Source organism: Chelonia mydas, chromosome 4 (assembly GCF_015237465.2).
Source record: "Chelonia mydas isolate rCheMyd1 chromosome 4, rCheMyd1.pri.v2, whole genome shotgun sequence".
In the NCBI taxonomy this organism is placed as follows: Eukaryota; Metazoa; Chordata; order Testudines; family Cheloniidae; genus Chelonia; species Chelonia mydas.
Window position 1 is genome coordinate 35,554,129 of NC_057852.1, and position 19,364 is coordinate 35,573,492.

A 19,364-nucleotide genomic window follows, 5' to 3' on the forward strand; every position below is an offset into this window, starting at 1 on the left:
ACAACTACATCTTCCCAGCCATCCATGTCGTCCAAATAACAATTCTGATGGCTTGACTGAGAGTATCCACCATCCAGTTAAGAAGATTTTACAGCTGAAACATCTTACCCCTCTCCTTCCTTTTGGATACTGCCTCTCCCATTTTCAGGGTGCATAGGAGCATATAACATCAGACAAATGAGTTTTGGAAGCCATGACATCTAATTGCTAATTTCAAAGCTATCCTTCCTACATTCCCCCTTCCTGTCCATCTTCAGGGACCCCTCTCACAATCAATTACTACAACAAGAGGTGACCTCACTTCTACATTTAGGAGCAGTAGAACCAGTTCCTGTGCAACACAGGGGACGTGGATTATATTCAAAGTACTTCCTTATCCACAGAAAGAATGGAGGGTAAAGACCAATTTTAGACCTCAGGTCCCTAAACAGATATGTAAAACAGCAAAAATTCAAGGTGGTGACCCTGGCAGCAATAATTCCTTAATTCTAATGAAGAGATTGGTTCGCGATTCTCAACCTACAAGATGCATATTTTGCTATTCACTCATCAGGTTTCTTCATTTCTGAATCAATAACAAATACTACAAATATAAGTTGCTACCTTTCAGACTATCTTTGTCACCAACTGTGTTCTCAAAGATTCTGGCAGTAGTTGCCACCCACTTACATTATTCGGATATAATTATTTTCCCATGGCTAGACGTACCTAGTGGATCGCTGGTTGTATTATGATTATTACGATTGTTATGACAAAGCTCATGTCCAACCCCCTTTCAGGGTGATAACACATTCTACAAGAGCATTGTCTACATTGAAAGCCTTAATTAAGGATGTATCAATTGCAGACATCTGTAGAGGGGCAACTTGGTACTCTGCTCATACCTTTTCTAATCATTATGCCCTGGTGCCTGCAGCAAGATCAAATGTTGCTGTAGGCAACACAGTTCTCTCTTCTGTATTGAACTCTGCTCAGAATCCTCCACCTCCTTAAGGGGACATTGCTCAGGGGTCACCTGAAATGGAGCTCCCACAGGGAGAGTACTCAAAGAAGAAGGAGAGGTTACCCACCTTTTGCAGTAACTAGAGTTCTTTGAGATGTGTCCCCCTGTGGGTGCTCCACTGCCTGTCCTCCTTCCCCTCTGCTTTAGAGTTGCCCTTGTGGGACTTTGTGATGAAGAAGGAACTGAGGGCAGTTCACTCATGGAGCCACATATAGCCCCATAAGGATGTGTAGGGCACATGCACAGGCTGAATGGGCACTGCTACCAAAAACGTGCAATCAAAGGTGCATGGCACAGGCACACCTGAAGTGGCACATTCACAGGGACACATTTCTTGAAGAACTCCAGTTACTGCACAAGGTGAGTAACCTCTCCATTCTTTCCAAGTCAATTATATCAACTGAGGGAGAACTGCTCTGTCCTTTTGGGGACAGTTGTGGGAAGGAATTGGAAGATTATCAGCACTCGAATGATTTTGCCTGCATCCTGACTGCAAAGTGGGTGGGTCCCAGCCCGCGTTCAACCGGCGCCCCTGGTCTGATCCACACCTCAACTAGGTAAACTACATGGGATTAAAGCACCTCAAAACCTTGCTCAGAGCCTTTTCTGTGTGCATAGTTGGGGGTGTTAAGAGCCCTGGTTAACTGTGCAGTGAAGATATACCCTAGCTGTGAAAGAATAGCTCGCTATCTGTGACCTAATCTGTTCTTAGCTAACCAGAGTTCCAGATGCAACCATTGTAGTGATTCTTTTTGTGAAGTGGATACCTGTTCAGTAGGAACTGGATTCATGTTTTTAAATTGGAAATGGTCCCACTGTGAGTGCAGAAATACCAAGAAATTTTCATTTAAAAAAAAATTGTCTGGATCAATAATTCCTTGGGCATCTGCTGGCTAAGCTGGGAGTTGAGCTATTGAACAGGGTCCATTGTGAGCACTGTATAAAACTAGTCACTATAAAGAGTGAAAGTTCCCCCTTGTAGCGAGACTAGAAAGAGGGAAATGAAACAAAGTCATTTCAAATTATTTCACAAATGATCAGATTTCTGTATAAAGTGTTATCCTGAGTGAAATTGTTCAGTCGATGTTTATTTACTTAGATTTCATGAATACACGGATCCTGATATTTAATTACACTACATTTTGTGGAGCTATAGCTAAGGTTGCATCCAGACTTTCATTATCATGTCAATTTTTCTACCCTGCTCTAAATTTTGGCTGGAAGAAGTGATATGCCTGGAGATATCTGATTAAAACAGGTTAGGAGAAGAATGTTTCCTGAAAATATAACTAGAACATCATAACCTCTAGTATGGTATTGATCCAAAATCAGCTGTGTTTTAAATTCTGTAACAGTATATCATGATTCTTCAGCCACAGAAATATTAAGAACTTTACCTTTCACACAGAAATATAGATCTCTAGAGAGAGAGTGAAAAGATTTGGACTGTTTACTTCAGAGAGGAAATTAATATGCGTGAACACAATAAAGGTATGGAAATAATGAACACTATACATAATGTAGGTGAGGCATTTCTGTTCATCTTTCATAATACAAGAATAAGGGGACAATCAATGAAATTGAAAGGCAGAAAAATTTAAAAGTAATAAAAAGAAATGCTTTTCCACAAGGAACTGACTGAGGCAATATCTGAGCCATTAGTGATTATCTTGGAAAAGTAATGAAAGATGGGAGAGATCCCAGAAGACTGGAGAAGGGCATATATAGTGCCAATCTATAAAAAGAGGAATAAGGACAACCCAGGGAATTACAGACCAGTCATCTTAACTTCACTACTGGGAAAGATAATGGAGTAAATAATTAAGCAATCTTTTTGCAAACACTTAGAAGATAATAAGGTGATAAGTAACAGCATGGATTTGTCAAGAACAAATCATGTCAAACCAAACTAATAGCTTTCTTTGACAGGGTAACAAGCCTTGTGGGTAGCGGGGAAGTGGTAGATGTGGTATATCTTGACTTTAGTAAGGCTTTTGATACTGTCTCGCATGACCTTCTCATGAACAAATTAGGAAAATACAACCTAGATGGAGCTACTATAAGGTGGGTGCATAATTGGTTAACCATTCCCAGAGAGTAGTTATCAGTGGTTCACAGTCAAGCTGGAAGGGCATATTAAGAGGGGGTCCCACAGATATTAGTTCTGGGTCTGGGTCTCTTCAATATCTTTATCAATTATTTAGATAATGGCATAGATAGTACACTTATAAAGATTGTGGATGATACCAAGCTGGGAGGGGTTGCAAGTGCTTTGGAGGTTAGGATTAAAATTCAGAATATCTGGACAAACTGGAGAAATGGTCTGAAGTAAATAGGATGAAATTCAATAAGGACAAATGCAAAGTACTCCACTTAGGAAGGAACAATCAGTTGCACACACACAAAATGGGAAATGACTAGCTTGGAAGGAATATTGCGGAAAGGGATCTGGAGGTCGTAGTGGATCACAAGCTAAATATGAGTCAACAGTGTAATACTGTTGCAAAAAAAAAGCAAAGATCATTCTGGGATGTATTAGCAGGAGTGTTGTAAGCAAGACACGAGAAGTAATTCTTCCGCTCTACTCCACGCTAATTAGGCCTCAGCTGGAGTATTGTGTCCAGTTCTGGGTGCCACATTTGAGGAAAGATGTGGACAAATTGGAGAAGGTCCAGAGAAGAGCTACAAAAATGATTAAAGGTCTAGAAAACATGACCTCTGAGGGAATATTGAAAAAATTGTGTTTGTTTAGTCTGGAGAAGAGAAGACTGAGGGTGGACATAACAGTTTTCAAGTACATAAAAGGATTTTTCCGAGGAGGAGAAAAAGTGTTCTCTTTAGCATCTGAGGATAGGACAAGAAGTAATGGGCTTAAATTGCACGGTTTAGGTTGGATATAGGAAAAACTTCCCATTAAGGTATTTAAGCACTGGAATAAATTGCCTACGGATGTTGTGGAATCTCCATCACTGGAGATTTTTAAGATCAGGTTAGACAAGCACCTGTCAGGGATGGGCTAGATAATACTTACTGTCTTGAGTGCAGGGGACTGGACTAGATGACCTCTCGAGGTCCCTTCCAGTCCTACACTTCTATGATTCTATGATAGTGAACAATTAGTCTATGAAACTCCTTGCCTCAGTATATCATTAAAGAGAAGAGCTAAGCAGGATTCAAAAACAGAGTGAATATTTATATGGATAACAACAATGTGTAGAGCTTCAGTAGTAAAGATTTTAAGAAGACAAATAAGAAAACCCCCAAGAGCTTTGGAAAGGAGATAACCCTCAAGGCATAAGCCAACCTCCATCAGAAGTTATGAGTAAATTTTTCATGGGAGCTGGTAACTGCCTACTGCTCCTTCCTCAGAAGCATCTGGGATTGGCCACTGTTGGAGGCAGGATACTGGAAAAGGACTACTCTGATTCAGCATGGTAATTCCTTTGTTCTCCTGTACACTCCAGCATATGGTAGTTTTTATAGAAAAGGCATTTACAAAAAATGTAATAAATCACTATGGGTCTCGGCCAGTCATTTGGGCTAACTCTGCTCCAACTGAATTCAAAGAATATTTGACTTCAGTGGAGACAGAATTAGGCCAATGAGGAACATTTTTGAAAATCCCATCCTAAACTTTTAATTCTTTAGTAATTAAAGTTTCCAAGCAACTAGCACTTAAAGTTATAACTGAGTGGAGAACCATGGTCGATTCTTGTCCTGCACTGGGTTTTTGGGAGGGCTTCCCAAATAAAGGAAGGTAGGTGGCCCAACATCCTGAGTAGTACAGGACTACATGCAGCCACTATCATTGGCACTGTACTCTGAGTGAGAAAGGCACCAGAATCCTTTTCATCCACTTGCTGGGAAGTAGCTCAGTGCAGCTGGCAGCTACTACAACAGAGAGCAACCCATGCTGGCCTGCAGGGAAGGGCTTAGGCCACATACTATCCACCTTGGAAAACCTTTTTAGAATGCTGGGGTAAAGGGGATTACTCTTCTTGGCAGCTCTCCACAGAACTTAAAAAGGAGAAGGTGGATGAAAGCTAGTAGTTCTTTCTCTGTAAAGACACTTAATGTAAGAGAGGGGGGTGTAGATGGCATGGGGCCATGTAGAAGGTGTCATGACTGGGGAAAAGCATGAGGCGATGTGTGTGGTGGGTGAGGAAGGGGATGGTGATTCTCTAGGGGAAGCAGGTTCCAGCGGGAGTGAGAGGGCAGTGGGCCATCAGCAAGAGATGGGAAAGAAGAACAGTGTAAACGCTGCTGTAGTGGTATTTCTTCCCATGTCCACCATGTGAGTAAAAAGCCTTTTAAATTATTCTGAGTTGTATCCAAAACCAAGAGGGTGAGATCTGAACCCCTTCCTCCCCTCACACACACACAAATAAAAATAAAAAAATTCAGAGTGGAAGTTCACAGTTAGGGTACCAAGCTGGGCCCACCACTAATAAGAACCAATTAGAGCTAAAAGAGTAAAGCAAACTTTTTTTATGAAACCCGTCATCATGCAAATAATTACATGCACATTTCATTCAGGAAGCTACATCTTAATCAAATAATAGTGTGTATCCCCTTTGAAATGGTGCCTCTTCATTTTGCTTTGAAGTGTCAGACTGGAACCAGAAGAGGCCTTCTGTGTTTCTCACTTGACATGATCCCATCTGCTACCATCCAAAACTGACTGACTGAGTCAATTTCCCTCTCTATCTTTCTCTCTCTGAACCTCCCCACCTCCCCCCAGTATTTTTAAGATGAATGTTTGACCAAATCTCATGCTCCCTGACAGGACAAAGACATGTCATCAACATGTAAGCAACGATACCCCAAGACATCTGAAAAATAACCAGAAAAATAATCTTCCCTTTATTGGCTTCAATCATATTGAAATGTGTGATCAGAGTCAAAGTATTAATCTTCACCAACGAAGCTCACTTCACAGCTGCTGGACTAAACTTAAAGTGTATCCCAGCCCTCTGTGAGAAAGTAAGACCCCTCTGATTGGATTAAAGGGCAAAGAAAGGGAATGTCATGTTAGGCCTTTAGGCAGCAGCGATTCTCACAAGGAAGCTCAAATAACAAAAGGCAAAGAATCTGACCCAGCAAAAGCACGGCAGGCTCCAGCAGATTTTTTCGCTGGCTGTAGCAGCTACAATGAGGTCACTCTTGCCACACTGTATGGGGTGGCTTCTCAGTTTGTACTTAATCCCCTTTTACTTCAACAGAAGGCAGAAGGAGGTAGGCGCTACAATGTGATGTTCACATCCTCCTGCTGAGACAAACCAATCAGTAGCACAGAAAGACAAACCGAAGCATTGAGTCTTCACTGTAAAGCTCCCTGTTAACAATTATCATCCCCTAAAATGCTAAAGAAAAGTATTGAGGCCAGTTTGCAACATTTAGTTTTATCTTTGTGACACAAAATGTACAAAAAAACCTCCTTTTCTCAATGTCTGTAACTTCAGAGACCCCCAGTGAAATATCATGTGGCCTAACCATTAACTTCGGCATAAGATGTCATTATGTGTGAAAGAAAGCGTACAATCAAATGAGTTTCACATATCAAAAGAAGATTTCTTTGTCATCGCTTCCATCTTGGTCCTGTCTCTGATAACTGAGGAGTGTTCTTTTTGCTTCAGACATTATCATCAAGCCCAGAAGGGTCAGAACTCCAAGTTTCAGATCCAGATCTAACCTTTGCCAAGTGCAGGACTGTATGAATCTGAGGGTTCATGTCTATCATAGCCATGAAGAGCTTGGGATCCGGATTTTATTAGCATTGTTGCTGATGATGCAAGGCAAAAAAGAATCCCCAGGCTGTTTCTACAGCAGTATTGACCCTAGGGGGCAAACAATAGTAAGAGTGTGTCTTTGATAGTTAATTAAGCAAACAGAAATCAAAGACACATTAAGGTGCAGTTCACAGTAACAGTGCAATTTTTATGAAGTTAATATTCTAATTATAAACATAGCTTTATAAAATTTTCTGCAAGTAAAGTAAGGAGTGACTGAAATATTATGAGGCATGAAAATAGTGCTCAAATTAGAGATGGTCATAAACAATGTGGGTTTCAAAATCCAACTCCTTTGTGGTTTGAGCCCATCTTATAGTTCAAATTGCACAAGGTAACTTCAAACAAAAAGCATCAGTTATTTGCAAATGTTAAAGATGGCTCTGAAGTTAAACCCTGGATCCAAACACCATTAAACTATTGGAAAAGACCCAGAACCAAACTTCACACTTAGAAACATCTCTTCAAAATGTACAGAACAGGCATATAAAGGACAGTGTTCTGTTTACGGAATAATGTGAATCATTCCCTCTAAAGTCAGCACAATTTAACTATCTATCAATATTTGAATCTTTTCCAGTATTTTGTATTTACTGAACCAGAATCAAATGGCTTCATCTGCTGTCTTCCATATCCAGTTTGGAAGCAGACAAAATACCTTGGCCCAGCAGCTCAACCTCAGGAGGTGGCTGCTGTCGCTGCAGAGATGGAGATGTATTCAGTCATATGTCTATAAGCTCCCTGGTGCTCTTCTGACAAAAGAGAGACAGACTCAATGTTTATTTTCAAATAACAGTTTTGCTAAGGCTCGAGGAAGATGGATGAACTGAAACCAACTTTGATTTGGAGCTAATGGCCCAAATCAATCACTGTAAGAGTCCACTGCATTACCTCAGGTAGGGGCATGAGCTGATGGTGTTTGAGCAATATACAAGCTGGCAGCCTTATATTTGCTGATATGTTTATTTCAGCCATAAACAAACCTTTAACAAATTGCCCCGTTGATGGCTGGATTATCACTTTATATTTATTAGTACAATATATGAGCCTTTTCTTTCAAAGAATAACTGAGAAAATGCTTCAGCCTTGACAATGTAAAGAGTGGGACTCATATGAGATTCAAAGTTTTTTGTCTGCTGGACATAAATTTGCATCAGTTGTCTTGTTCTGAGCAGCTATATTGGCTTTTATATAGGAATGAATGATATCTATATTCAGCCCTCAATGGCTTGCCCTAATATGCTGCAATTTGATTAAGGGCATGAATTCAAGGTACTGATATAGTGAGATTACTGAAATTATCCCAAAAGAGCATGTTCACAGCTCTGCATGCAAAGATCCTCCGTTGTCTCCTTCAGAATAAGGAAAGCAGGTCAAGAGAAGCTTAATTAATATGGAATTAGCACAAGTCAATTTTGGTTTTATATATCGTCTTGCCCTTTGCTGCCTTAGGGCAGGTGGAGGAGATCATGCTCATATAAGCGTATTGATCAAACGGATTATTGGTTAAAGCCAGTCTGTGTACTGTCTTTACAGAATTCCTATTTTGCTAGGCTATAGCTCATAGGACTCTACTAGGGAGAAAAGACCAACAAGTTGTTGCATTTTGGCCAGGGCCAGATATGGGTCTTGAATGTAGCTGAGCTCTTCAACAAGAAAGATCCAATGAAACAAGATTATGGATTAAGTCTGCCGCTCACTCCTTAGCCTCGAGTGGTGGGTTTCTTGCCTTTTTAGCTCTTCACCCTACCCAAACCACTCTCCTTTCTAAATGTACATGCTAATGGAAGATCATTAAATAACTCCCAGTCAGCTGTCAGGTACCCAATGCTGGTTTTTCAGAAATAATTTGTTTCTTTAGCATCATTTGTTCTGAAATTTACTTGATAAAGACATTTCATCTAATTGACTGAACAGTGCACTCTTTAATATCATTTTTCCATTATATTTAAGCTCTCAGCAGCCAAATTAGTCATTTGCTGAAAACTCTTTTCTCATTATTCTTTGGTGTTGCATCACAGTGTTGGGATTCAGAAAGGATCCTTCTGCTTTCTTTACTATTTATTTATCTTCAGAATTGTACCAAAGCCATATTAGGCACCTGAATTAGTACTCTGACTTTCATAGGTGATGTCATCCCCCCTTCCCTCACCCCCATTGACTTCAGTATATTCCTCCTATGCTGCTACTGTACAGTGAGAGGAAGCTAGCCAGTAGCAACATACCTTTCGCAGGAGCTACGCTACCTGGGATTGGAGAGGCAGCACAGCCAGAAACCATCATTCTAGGTGGTGGAGAAAATGGACCTATGTTAATTAACTTTGTTACTGTGTACTGAAGTCCACTCATGTGTGCTGAATGTGTGCACTAATTTGCAATGGACACAACTAGTGTGATCCTACAAGTTACTGACTACCCTCAGTGGGGGCAAAGACAGTGGGACTTGATGGAACCAAGTGTCCCTCAGGACATGCACAGCCCCTCAAAGGATTGGCTCCTATGTTTGTAAACATGCTGATCATACATCTTTAATTCAGCTTTGTGGAAAACATTTTCTTTAAGTCGACGTTTATTTGCATTCGGTATCCCACAGTTGAGTTCAGAATTCTCACAGGAGTTACAAAATGGTCATTTTTGTACTGAATTCATGAGTCTCATAAGGAACTGAACATTGTTTCCCACAGGGAACCTCCATGAGGATGATATGTCTCCTGCCACATACCTGCCCAGTCTTCTCACAGTCCTTGCAACTTCCCTGATAGCCGCCTGTCTGGGCGTTGAGCATACAGAAGCCTCTCTGAATCCTGGAGGAGGAAAGGACGATAGTGCAGGGGCAGTTGGGCCCCTTCTGTTCTCTTTTTGAGAGTGTTAGGTAGAACAGGTGTCACTCGTCTTGTGCACCAGATGGGACTATCAGTCTCTGTAAATTTGTCTTTCTGCGAGGTTTTGATTGAGCAGAGAGGTTCAATTGTCTCTCTTTTTCTCTGCTCTTTACATCAGTGGCATTAACATTATAAGCAATAAAAGAATTCATTTTACAGTAAGCCTAAGCTTAACAATGAACTTCATATCTAAATCATCTCCATGTTTCTCTGCTGTGTGTATATAAAGTGCACAAGCAGTAGCTAAGAGCTTCCAATAGTGAAAACCTGCATTTGAAAATTAAAAATCCACCACCCAATAGACAATTCCTCCTCATTCTTCCTACTCTTCCTGTATAGTTGTTCTAATTTTGTAAACTGGGAATCTGCTCATCTTATCTTACAGTGGTAACATCCATCTGTAGCTATGCTCTGAGAAGCCAGAAATAGTATTTTAAAAAAAGTCTCTGAGGCCTCAGTGAAGAATAATGAAGCTCCAGATGAAGATAAGGTCTAATAATAATCCATCTTTGGTGTAAATTCAGGCAGAGCCAACTCCCAGACATGCCTGGCTGTGTTTTGCAAAGTCCTGTAGTGTTTTACTAGCACTTGCTTCATAAAGTGTGTGATGACATCCTCATAAATACGTTGCATTGTAATGATCACTCCACCTTAATTAATATTAGTCATTTTCTCAGGGTTGTAACAACACATATTTTGCCACTTACACATCTTTATTATTATAAAGCTTTTGTTGTTGCTGATGATGTTTTGTGCAGGTGATGGTTTGATTTATTTTATACTATAGCTGCCAGGAAAAAAAAAAGTTCCAAACTGATTTTCAAATAAATGATTTTATAATCAAAGCAAAAGCGGCCATTTAAAACATATTTTAATAGAACTAAAGAACAGCAATTCTTAGAGTGAAACTGGTTATGCTTAGTATAAGATATGAATGGAACTATAATTATCAGTTTGGTTCATCATTAGGATACTGTTTTATATCAGGATATGTTCTCATTTATTTCCAGAAAACATGGCTTGGTTATACATTAATGCTTTTTCTTTTCTCTAAGGGGATTCTATGAATTATATCAAATAGATTAATGTGCTGACCCTTAACCTCTGGAAACCTGAGGCTGAATTACAGCTGTGCCTTGAGAAGCTTGAATTTTAACTCTCGGTTAAGAACTGTGCTGCAAGGATTAGATGCCTGAACTTGACCTTCTAAAGAAACTGCAAAATTAGCACAAGATTTTCCAGTGCTACTTCTACTGTCTTTAGCAATCAGGTAGGATAATGCTGATTATACTACTTTTGGAAAGTACACACAGCAAGAGGTCAAATCTAGTGACATTAGAGGGTCAAATCCTACAATCTTTATGCAAACTTCATAAAATCAGAATGCCCATTGAACTGATTTGATCCAGAATTAATTTTGAAAAGACACTAGATGCAATTGCAAGACATATCTTTGAAAATATCACAAAAAAAGATAAAGTAGCTTCTTAGGTCTCTATGGAGCAAGCTGTTGTATGTGGGTGGACTGCTCAACCCATGCTGTGCCCCAATGTTGGTAAAAAAGATCTAAGGACATAACAGGCTAAATTGTAACTACTATGTGCCTGCACAAAGGCATAAAAACTCCCTTTATGCCCACATATGGTCTACGTGGATGTTGGGTGTGGGTACATAGGTAGACTTCTAGATTATAAGGCCAAAAGGGAGCGCACTGATCATTAAGTCTGACCTCCTGCAAAATTCAGGCTACAGGAGTTCCAAAAATTAATTCCTGTTTTCCCTAGCTCTACCTTTTAGAAAAACATCCAAACTTGATCTAAAAATTGCTAGTGACAGAGAATCCACCACAGTCCTTGGTAAATTGCTCCAGTGATTAATTACCCTCACTGTTAAAAATTGGCACTATATTTCCAGTCTGAATTAGTCTAGCTTTATCTTCCAGCCATTAGATCTTGTTATGCCTTTCTCTGCGAGATTGAAGAGCCCATTATCAACATTTTGTTCCCCATGTAGATATTCATAAACTGTGATCAGGTCATGCATTAACCTTCTCTGTGTAAACTAAATAGATCGTGCTCCTTGAGTCTACCAATATAAGCCATTTTTGAACCCTTTAATCATTCGCATGTCTCTTCTCTGAACCTTCTCTAATTTATTAACATCCTTCTTCAATAGTGGACACCACAACTTGACACAGTAGCAGTCACATCAGTGCCAAATACAGAGGTAACATAATCTCCCTACTCCTACTCAATATTCCACTATTTATACATTTAAGGATCACTTTGGCCCTTTGGCCACAGCATCTCGCTATGCGCTCATGTTCTGCTAATTATCCACCACAACCCAAAGCCTTTTTCAGTGTCACTGCTTCACAGGCTAGACTCCCCCATTGTAGAAGTCTGGCCGGCATTCTTTTTTTTCTAGATGTATGCATTTAAATTTAGCCATGTTAAAATGACTATTTGATTGCTTGCCCCCAGTTAATTGCTCAGTGTCAATGACCCGTTCCCTTCATTATTTACTGCTCCTGCAATCTTTGTGTCATCTCTAAACTATCAGTAATGATTTTATATTTTCCTCCAACTCATTGACAAAAATGGTAACTAGCACAGGGCTCAGAACAGATCCCTGTGGGACCCCACTAGAAATATAACCATGCAGTGATTCCCAGTTTACAGTTACATTTTGAGAAGAATCAGCCAGCCAGTTGATGTATGCCATGTTAATGTTTTATTCTTCTAGATTTTTAATCAAAATGTTGTGCGGTAAGTAAAATGCTTTATGGAAAACTAAACAAATTAATATTTACTTTTGTGTAACAGCAAAATCTAACCCAAAGAACTATGTATTTGTTATGTATTATTACTATGAAAGTTGGTATTATCTCTTATATATATTTCCATTTTTTTCTTTCAGATAGTGATTAAAAGGAAATGAAGAAAGTGTTTGAAACTGTGGCACTACAGCACTGTACAAAGGCAAAGGAAAGACAACATAGTGTATTTGGTATCAGCTACGTAGAACAAACCTTCCAATAAGGCATATTTACTGATTTACATTGTATACTTTTTCATCTGAAAGTGCAGTTATTCAGAAAAGTGATAGTAAAAGCATTTTCTGGAACTCCATACTTATTCTCTGTAGGTATCGGACTCTCTCTGTTTAGAAATAAAATATTACTATTTTAACTGCTAGTCTTGCAAACGCAAGTAAGATTTGACAATCAGTTTATTTCTGCCACTTACATCAACAGCACTCAAGATTTGGCTATTGAAACTTAGTTGACAAAACGTTTGGTGATGCAGGAGCCAGAAGAATCCAGTTCACTTTTGCCTTTTGTCAGGAAGGCAGGTTACCAGCATCAGAAGATACTAATGGTTGATGGATCTAATCAGATCCATTGGCTAATCTTTGTATAGCTCAGAATACTAATTCTGAATAAAAGGAACAATTCTCTGTGTTCAATTTTAAAAGTTCAAAGTACTCTGTGATATCAGAATGTGTATATCTGTGAAGTTTGTGGGGATTGTCGTCATTTAGGAAATCCAAGGAAATGTGAGGAAAATGCGGAAATTTTTAAAAAATTGAGCTTTTGAACATTTTCTATTGCAAAATTAATAAACATTTCACAATAAATTCATAGAGACTTCAATAAACATCTGAAGACCTGTCAAGTCAAATTTAGAGGCTAAATTCAATCACAAAAGTAGAAAACAGAGGGATTTAGTCTTGTTTGAAATGCAAATCTCAATGGAAACTTAACTACAGCTTCACTACTGATGTCTACATTATATAAACAAACAGGTCAAGATTTACAAAAATTTTCAGTAATGTCATTGGGAGACTGTTTTGGGGTGCTCAGTTTAAATGAGCCTGTTTGAAGAGGATTGATGCTTGGCACTTTCTGACAATCTGACCTCATGTTGGACACCCAAACACCGAGATACCCCAAATTACTAGTATAGTTTGGAAAACTTTACCAGAGACAGAGGGAAAGAGAAAGAGAGAGAGAGAAATATGATGGTGTGATGTAAAAGTTTTATCAGCATAAATGTGGGATTGAGTTTCATGGGTCATCCCAAAAAGTGCCCAGAAAACCTTTTGGGTTTCAGTGAAAGTTTTGCAAAGCAAACTGGGATGAGCACAGCATGAGCAGAATATGGTGAACTGTTACATGTTGATAGATTAACCATTTCTGATAAAAATTAGAACTGACCTGAACTTTCATCCAAAATTTGAAGTGAACTCTTTTCAACCTTTTGTTGTTATTTCCTATGTTTCTTCCACTTCTGTTTTTCACAAGACTCTTTCAGCTGACCCGAAATAAATTTACCAAGATACTACAAAAAAGGAGGCCGTTCTCTTCGCATTTTTGACTCATCTGAAACCAGGACAAATCAGAAATATTACAAGATAACCTGTTCTCAGGAGATTTGATTTACAGTCTCAAAGAAGGTGGTTATTTTCATTCAATTTTTGGACAGTGATCAAAATAAGATCTTCAAACATTTTGAGGTTCAACCGGTGCTCAGGGTCTGAGTGGTTACCATTTCTGTCATATGCACTATATCATTATTATTCCTCAGCTGTCCTGTTTCGTACAAAGAGGTCATGTGACACGTGGGGAGTCTCCCATCCTCAGTAAGCTGAATGTTCATGCATTCAATTTTACAGTGCTAAATGTTGCTCGTGCATTGATGATGTTTCACAGGACAAATTACTTACAAAAGTATTACTTAAGAGAAGTTCTAATCTCACATTCACTGAAAATTCCACCTCCCCCCCCCCCCCCCCCGTTTCCAGAATCCAGTGAAAAGCACTTCCCAGTATAAATGTGTGCAGTAATGTGTGCTATGTGGAATCATTAATTAAATGAATCATATATAAATCAATCTTCTGGCCTTAGTAAGTGACACTGCCTTTAGTTCACCAGTAACTTCACAGCAGGAATTGTCTGTTGCATTTGTGATTTTTAGTGAGTTGTGGGATTGATGAAGAAACTGCTGGGTGAGGTTCTTTGCTTTGTGTCATGCAGGAGGTCAGACTAATGTCCCTTCTGGCCTTAAAAAGTTACGACCATCTACTGACTGGAGATCTCAGTCCCGTGCTTAGTGAACAAGTACCTACATCACAAACACTACCATAACAATTGGCAGACTAGCTGGCAGTCTCAATGGAGAGGATCAGGAATGAATGACTGAATGGGCCAGCAGAGTGTAACTACCCTCTTACTCTTAAAAATAGTTTCCCTAAGTTAGGGCTGTGGTACATTGGTGCACATGCTGTAAGGTTCAGTGAATAAATAGAGGGCCTCAGCTTCCATTGCTGTTACCTTGACATCTTTCACAAATAGCATAAAAATAAAAGTTGATTACTTGATGTTTCTGGAAATCAGAATGAAGAAAAACAATTTAAATGTGTTTATATATGTGTGTGTGTACAGAGTACAGTACTTAACAGAACCACTGTTGGATGGTAATGTTTTGAATCAATTCAAAATCTTAATTATTAAACATTATGGGTCAGATTAGCAGTTAGGATCTGGCCCATGTGCACCATGCAGGTGGCCTACAGGGCAAGAATTGGGTCAGCCGAGAGTTTTGTGGTGGGGAAAATTCCTAATTGCCATAAAGCCTCTGAAGCCTTCTCTTGCACCAGGCATCCCTCTCCTCTCTTGGTGCAGGGGTCATGCAAGGGCAGAAGAATGGAATCCTGCTAGGTTACACAAGTCCTCAGTTGCTGGAACTCATGCCTGGTCTGGCACAGACCAGCCCTCAGAATCAGGGAGAAATGATTGGCTGCTTGGCAGCCCCTCCCCAATTTTGGGCTCAGAACTCAGCTATAGCAGAGAATCTGTCCCATGTATATTAGAATTCAAATCTGAGCATTTTGTATTTGTGTAATAAGCCATTCATTTGCTTTGGATCAGTGAAATATTTAAATCATACACAACTCTGACCTAAGCGTCTTTATTTTTTTAATCAATTGTAAATAACCTCTGAAATGCTTTTGAGAGATGGACACTGTTTGCTTGCTTGTTTCTTTGTTTGTAAAAGATGATTTTATCAAGATCAGAAAGGAACAACCAGCCCTCCTGTTCTAACAAGCCCTTTGAAATGCTGCAATAAAATACTTGAATTGTGGTCTAGATAGCTAGAGTGACCTCTAGTGTTCTTCACTGGAAGTAATTTTAAGAAAATACCTTGGATTTCTATACATCTGTTTTAACATATACAAATCAAGTGAATTTGGTGCTCATGAAAATAAGGGAACAGTAGCACGACCCAAGCCAGAATGTGCAGGTCAGTGTACAAGCTTCTGACATACAGTTCTGCCAATCCACTTGCATTCATTCCCCTTCTGAACAGCAAATTGATATTTTGAAAAGAATTTCCTTCTTCTAGCATCTGTAGTCGGTTCTCAGATGCTAAGAGAAGGAAACACTTTTCAGATATAGCAAATGAAACTGCAGAATCCTAAAATAAATAAATTGTTGACTCTGATCTTTCTGAGCTCCAAGAAATGGGTATGAAAAACCCCCTCTTTAAAGAAACAGCAGTGGCATAAATATCTGAAATATCCACAACAGATGCCTGTGATACCTTTCACTGGCATCTTGCTTTTTTTTCCTCTCATTTCTGTGAGTCAGATTCAAACTGGTTCTGGCTAATGCTAAGAAATCTGTATCAATTTTTTTCTTGCCTGCATATTTTGTCATCATAGCCTTGTAGCTTTCTGCTAATGTGATATGAAAGCAAATATGCGGGTAATAAAAGTGAAATACTTTTAACTGAAATTAGATCCACTAATTAATCATAACTCTTTTGGACCAGATTTCCCCCCCATTTTTGACGGGCTTATGTCATATCCCCAGGTTTGTATTGGGGGAATGTTTGTAAATTCTACATTACATTTCTCCAGGGGAAAATCTATTACATCTATTCCATCATTCTTCACCCCACCACAACATGCTTCTGATTTTAAAAATTCAGGCATACAGTTTATTGTATTTAGCTTCTATATACTCTTATGTGTTATGATATCAGTTAGATATGGGCCTCAGCAGAAGTCCCTGATACAAGCCGTCCACTCACTCCCAAACACTCAGAAGGGACGTCAGAATCTGAACCCAGATCCAATTTTCACCTTTAGCCCATACATTTCTATATTGGATTGAATGGGAAAATTCTGAATTCAAACAAAGCTGAAATCCCGGGTGTGTGAAATCCAGATCATGATCTTAACTTTGCAGGCCTGTCTCTAGTAATGATAACTTGTCTTATATGACAGAGAAGAAGAAAAAAATTCTAGGGCAATAACAGATTTCTCAGCTTTAGTAAAAGAAAAACAATTAACAATGCTCTCTAGAGACACAAAAAGTGTGTATTGAATGGCTGTTGGAGTCGTTCTCACTACCATCTGTTCTTTCAATCTTCCATGTGAGTATCTCAAAGTGATTCAGCACTAATGCAATTCTGTAAGCTCTTTTTAATTGTCTTTTTCCCTTACCTTTTGATGATTTTATTGCTCTTAGACTGTGATTTTTCACATGCATTTCTTTCTTTTCATAAACATTTATTTTACACAATAGTGTTTAAGCTGTTGTATAACAGCTCACCTTTCTTTGACATGATCTTCAGCACCTGACCAGTGGAATGAATGAATAAATAAATAAACAAACAGTATAAATGCAAATCATGTTCTATAATTTCATGTATAACTCTGAGATCTATCAGATTGTTTGTTTTCTAAACCTCAGTCATATTTGGGATACATCAAAAATTGTCAGTTATTTTCTTCCATTTCCATCTCTTATGTTTTCTAGTACTGCAGTAGTAGCTCTTCAGATATGAGTTCAGGCATGTCAAAATCTTGTTTTAGTGAACAGGCTGTGCTCTCCAATTCCAAGTCTGAACTTAAAAAATACCACTGCCAAAACACATCTGAGTTCTTGAGGACACAAAAACTTAGGTGACAAAGAATGAAGACCACAAAAGCTAAGATATGCTATTTTAGGTGACCAGTTTTGAAGGCTGCTACTGAAACTTTGACTCATTCAGCCAAATCTTGCCTTCAGGTTCACCCTCTTCAGCTCAACTAGGAAAAAACTCCTGTCCTAACTTGCACGCTGTGCAACTACAATGGGAAAATTTTCCTTAACTGACACCTCACGCATCTCCATTGACGTGTGGTTAGATAGGGTGTAAATCAAGGCTGAATATTCTTACTGACTTCAGAGGAGTTGCTCACAGCAATTTAGGACTTTTTGTGTAGCCCCAAAGTATGCAATTTCCCAGAGCCCTTTGAGGTTCTCAATGAGAGTTTGCATATCTGTACTGCTGAGCTTCCAGTGTGAAAGAGAGAACTGAAAAGAATGTCCATTGGAAGAAAATTTTCTTGAATATTGCGTCAGTCATTTCTGGTTCCCTAAGATTTTCTTCTCTGAAGCCCCATTTCAGCAAAGCATGTAAGCATGTGCTTAACTCCATATGACTTCAGTGGGAGCTTGGCACATGCTTCAGTGCTTTGTTGAATCAGGGCCTTACAACACAGAAAATTCCTAATATTATCTCACACAGCAAACTCATTTATGTGAAGTGACTGTAATGGGTTACTAAGAGTGCACTGGTACCCAATACCTGAAGGCCCCGGGCACCTAAAAGGAAAATAACTAAAAGGACACTGGTATATCACCCAAAAAAAAACAACAAAAAACCATAACCAAGTCCCAGATAAAGCAGAGAACCTCAGAACAGAGAGAAAACACCAGAATGACACTATATTAGTAATCATATATTAAAAGGAAACAAAAAAAGGTCTTGAGTTTTTCCCTGCCCCCTTCAGAACCTGTGGCATATGCGAAGGAGACAGAGTTGCCCGCAGTTGAAAGAACAGGTGCTGCCAGCTCTCCTCTCTCGACTGTTTTTCAGGACATCCAGCAGATCCAGTCCCAACTACCTCACCTGCAGCTGGGGCCAGAGACCGTCTCTTGTGAACACATATCCTGAATAATTTAAGGCCGTAAGTATTGTGCTAATAATTAAGCCTTGATGCACCATTGCTGTATAACACCTGGTACAGATCAGAGGTGAACAATTATGAATCTGGAGAGAGAGAGGCCCTCTGCAGCTTACATCAGTGGGGGGGAGGGGAAAGGGGAGATTATTCCTGCAAATATATATTTACTGGTTTGTCCTTATCTACCTGATGAACTATTCTCATTTCCATGCTTATTTTAGGGGATTAGCTTGGATGCATTTGTGGTATTTAATTTTAGAGTGGATAGAAACCTATGAGCATTTTTCTAATTTAAAATTGCATTTCAAATGGTTGGCATATAGAGGAGAGAAGATATTTGAGATTCATTGTTAAGGTGGCCTTGCTAGTACAAGTCTCTCATGTTATCATTTTATTTCCATTGTACTCTTTTCTTCTCTCCAACTCTTCCATTATATATAATATGGACTGAGTGGGCAATAAGGCATGTACAGAAAGAAACAAGCCAACTCTAACTTTATCACTGACTTCTGTCATAGTCAGGAGGAAGATGAGAGAGCTGGCAGCTGATAGAGAACTGACATTAGCTTTATTAGGTTTTTCATAGGGGATGAATGGGGCAAGAGTGCATTTTTGGTGAGTGTCCTGGGCATGTCCCAGATGGAGGGAGGAAAGGGCCTCAGGCTGCTT

The 19,364-nt window shown here is 39.2% G+C and overlaps 1 long non-coding RNA gene across 7 annotated transcripts in view; it reads left to right on the top strand.

Moving 5' to 3' along the window:
• LOC122465568 overlaps positions 1-14,039 on the top strand; it is a 144,181-nt gene extending 130,142 nt beyond the window's left edge. For 6 of the 7 annotated variants that reach the window (XR_006290501.1, XR_006290499.1, XR_006290500.1 and 3 more), the window contains 2 exons: positions 10,730-10,944; positions 12,594-14,039. This is a non-coding gene — a long non-coding RNA (uncharacterized LOC122465568). Of the gene's footprint in view, positions 1-2,411; positions 2,495-10,729; positions 10,945-12,593 lie in introns of all 7 variants that reach the window. The other variant, XR_006290502.1, reaches the window with a different exon arrangement.
• The last annotated feature ends 5,325 nt before the right edge of the window (positions 14,040-19,364 follow it).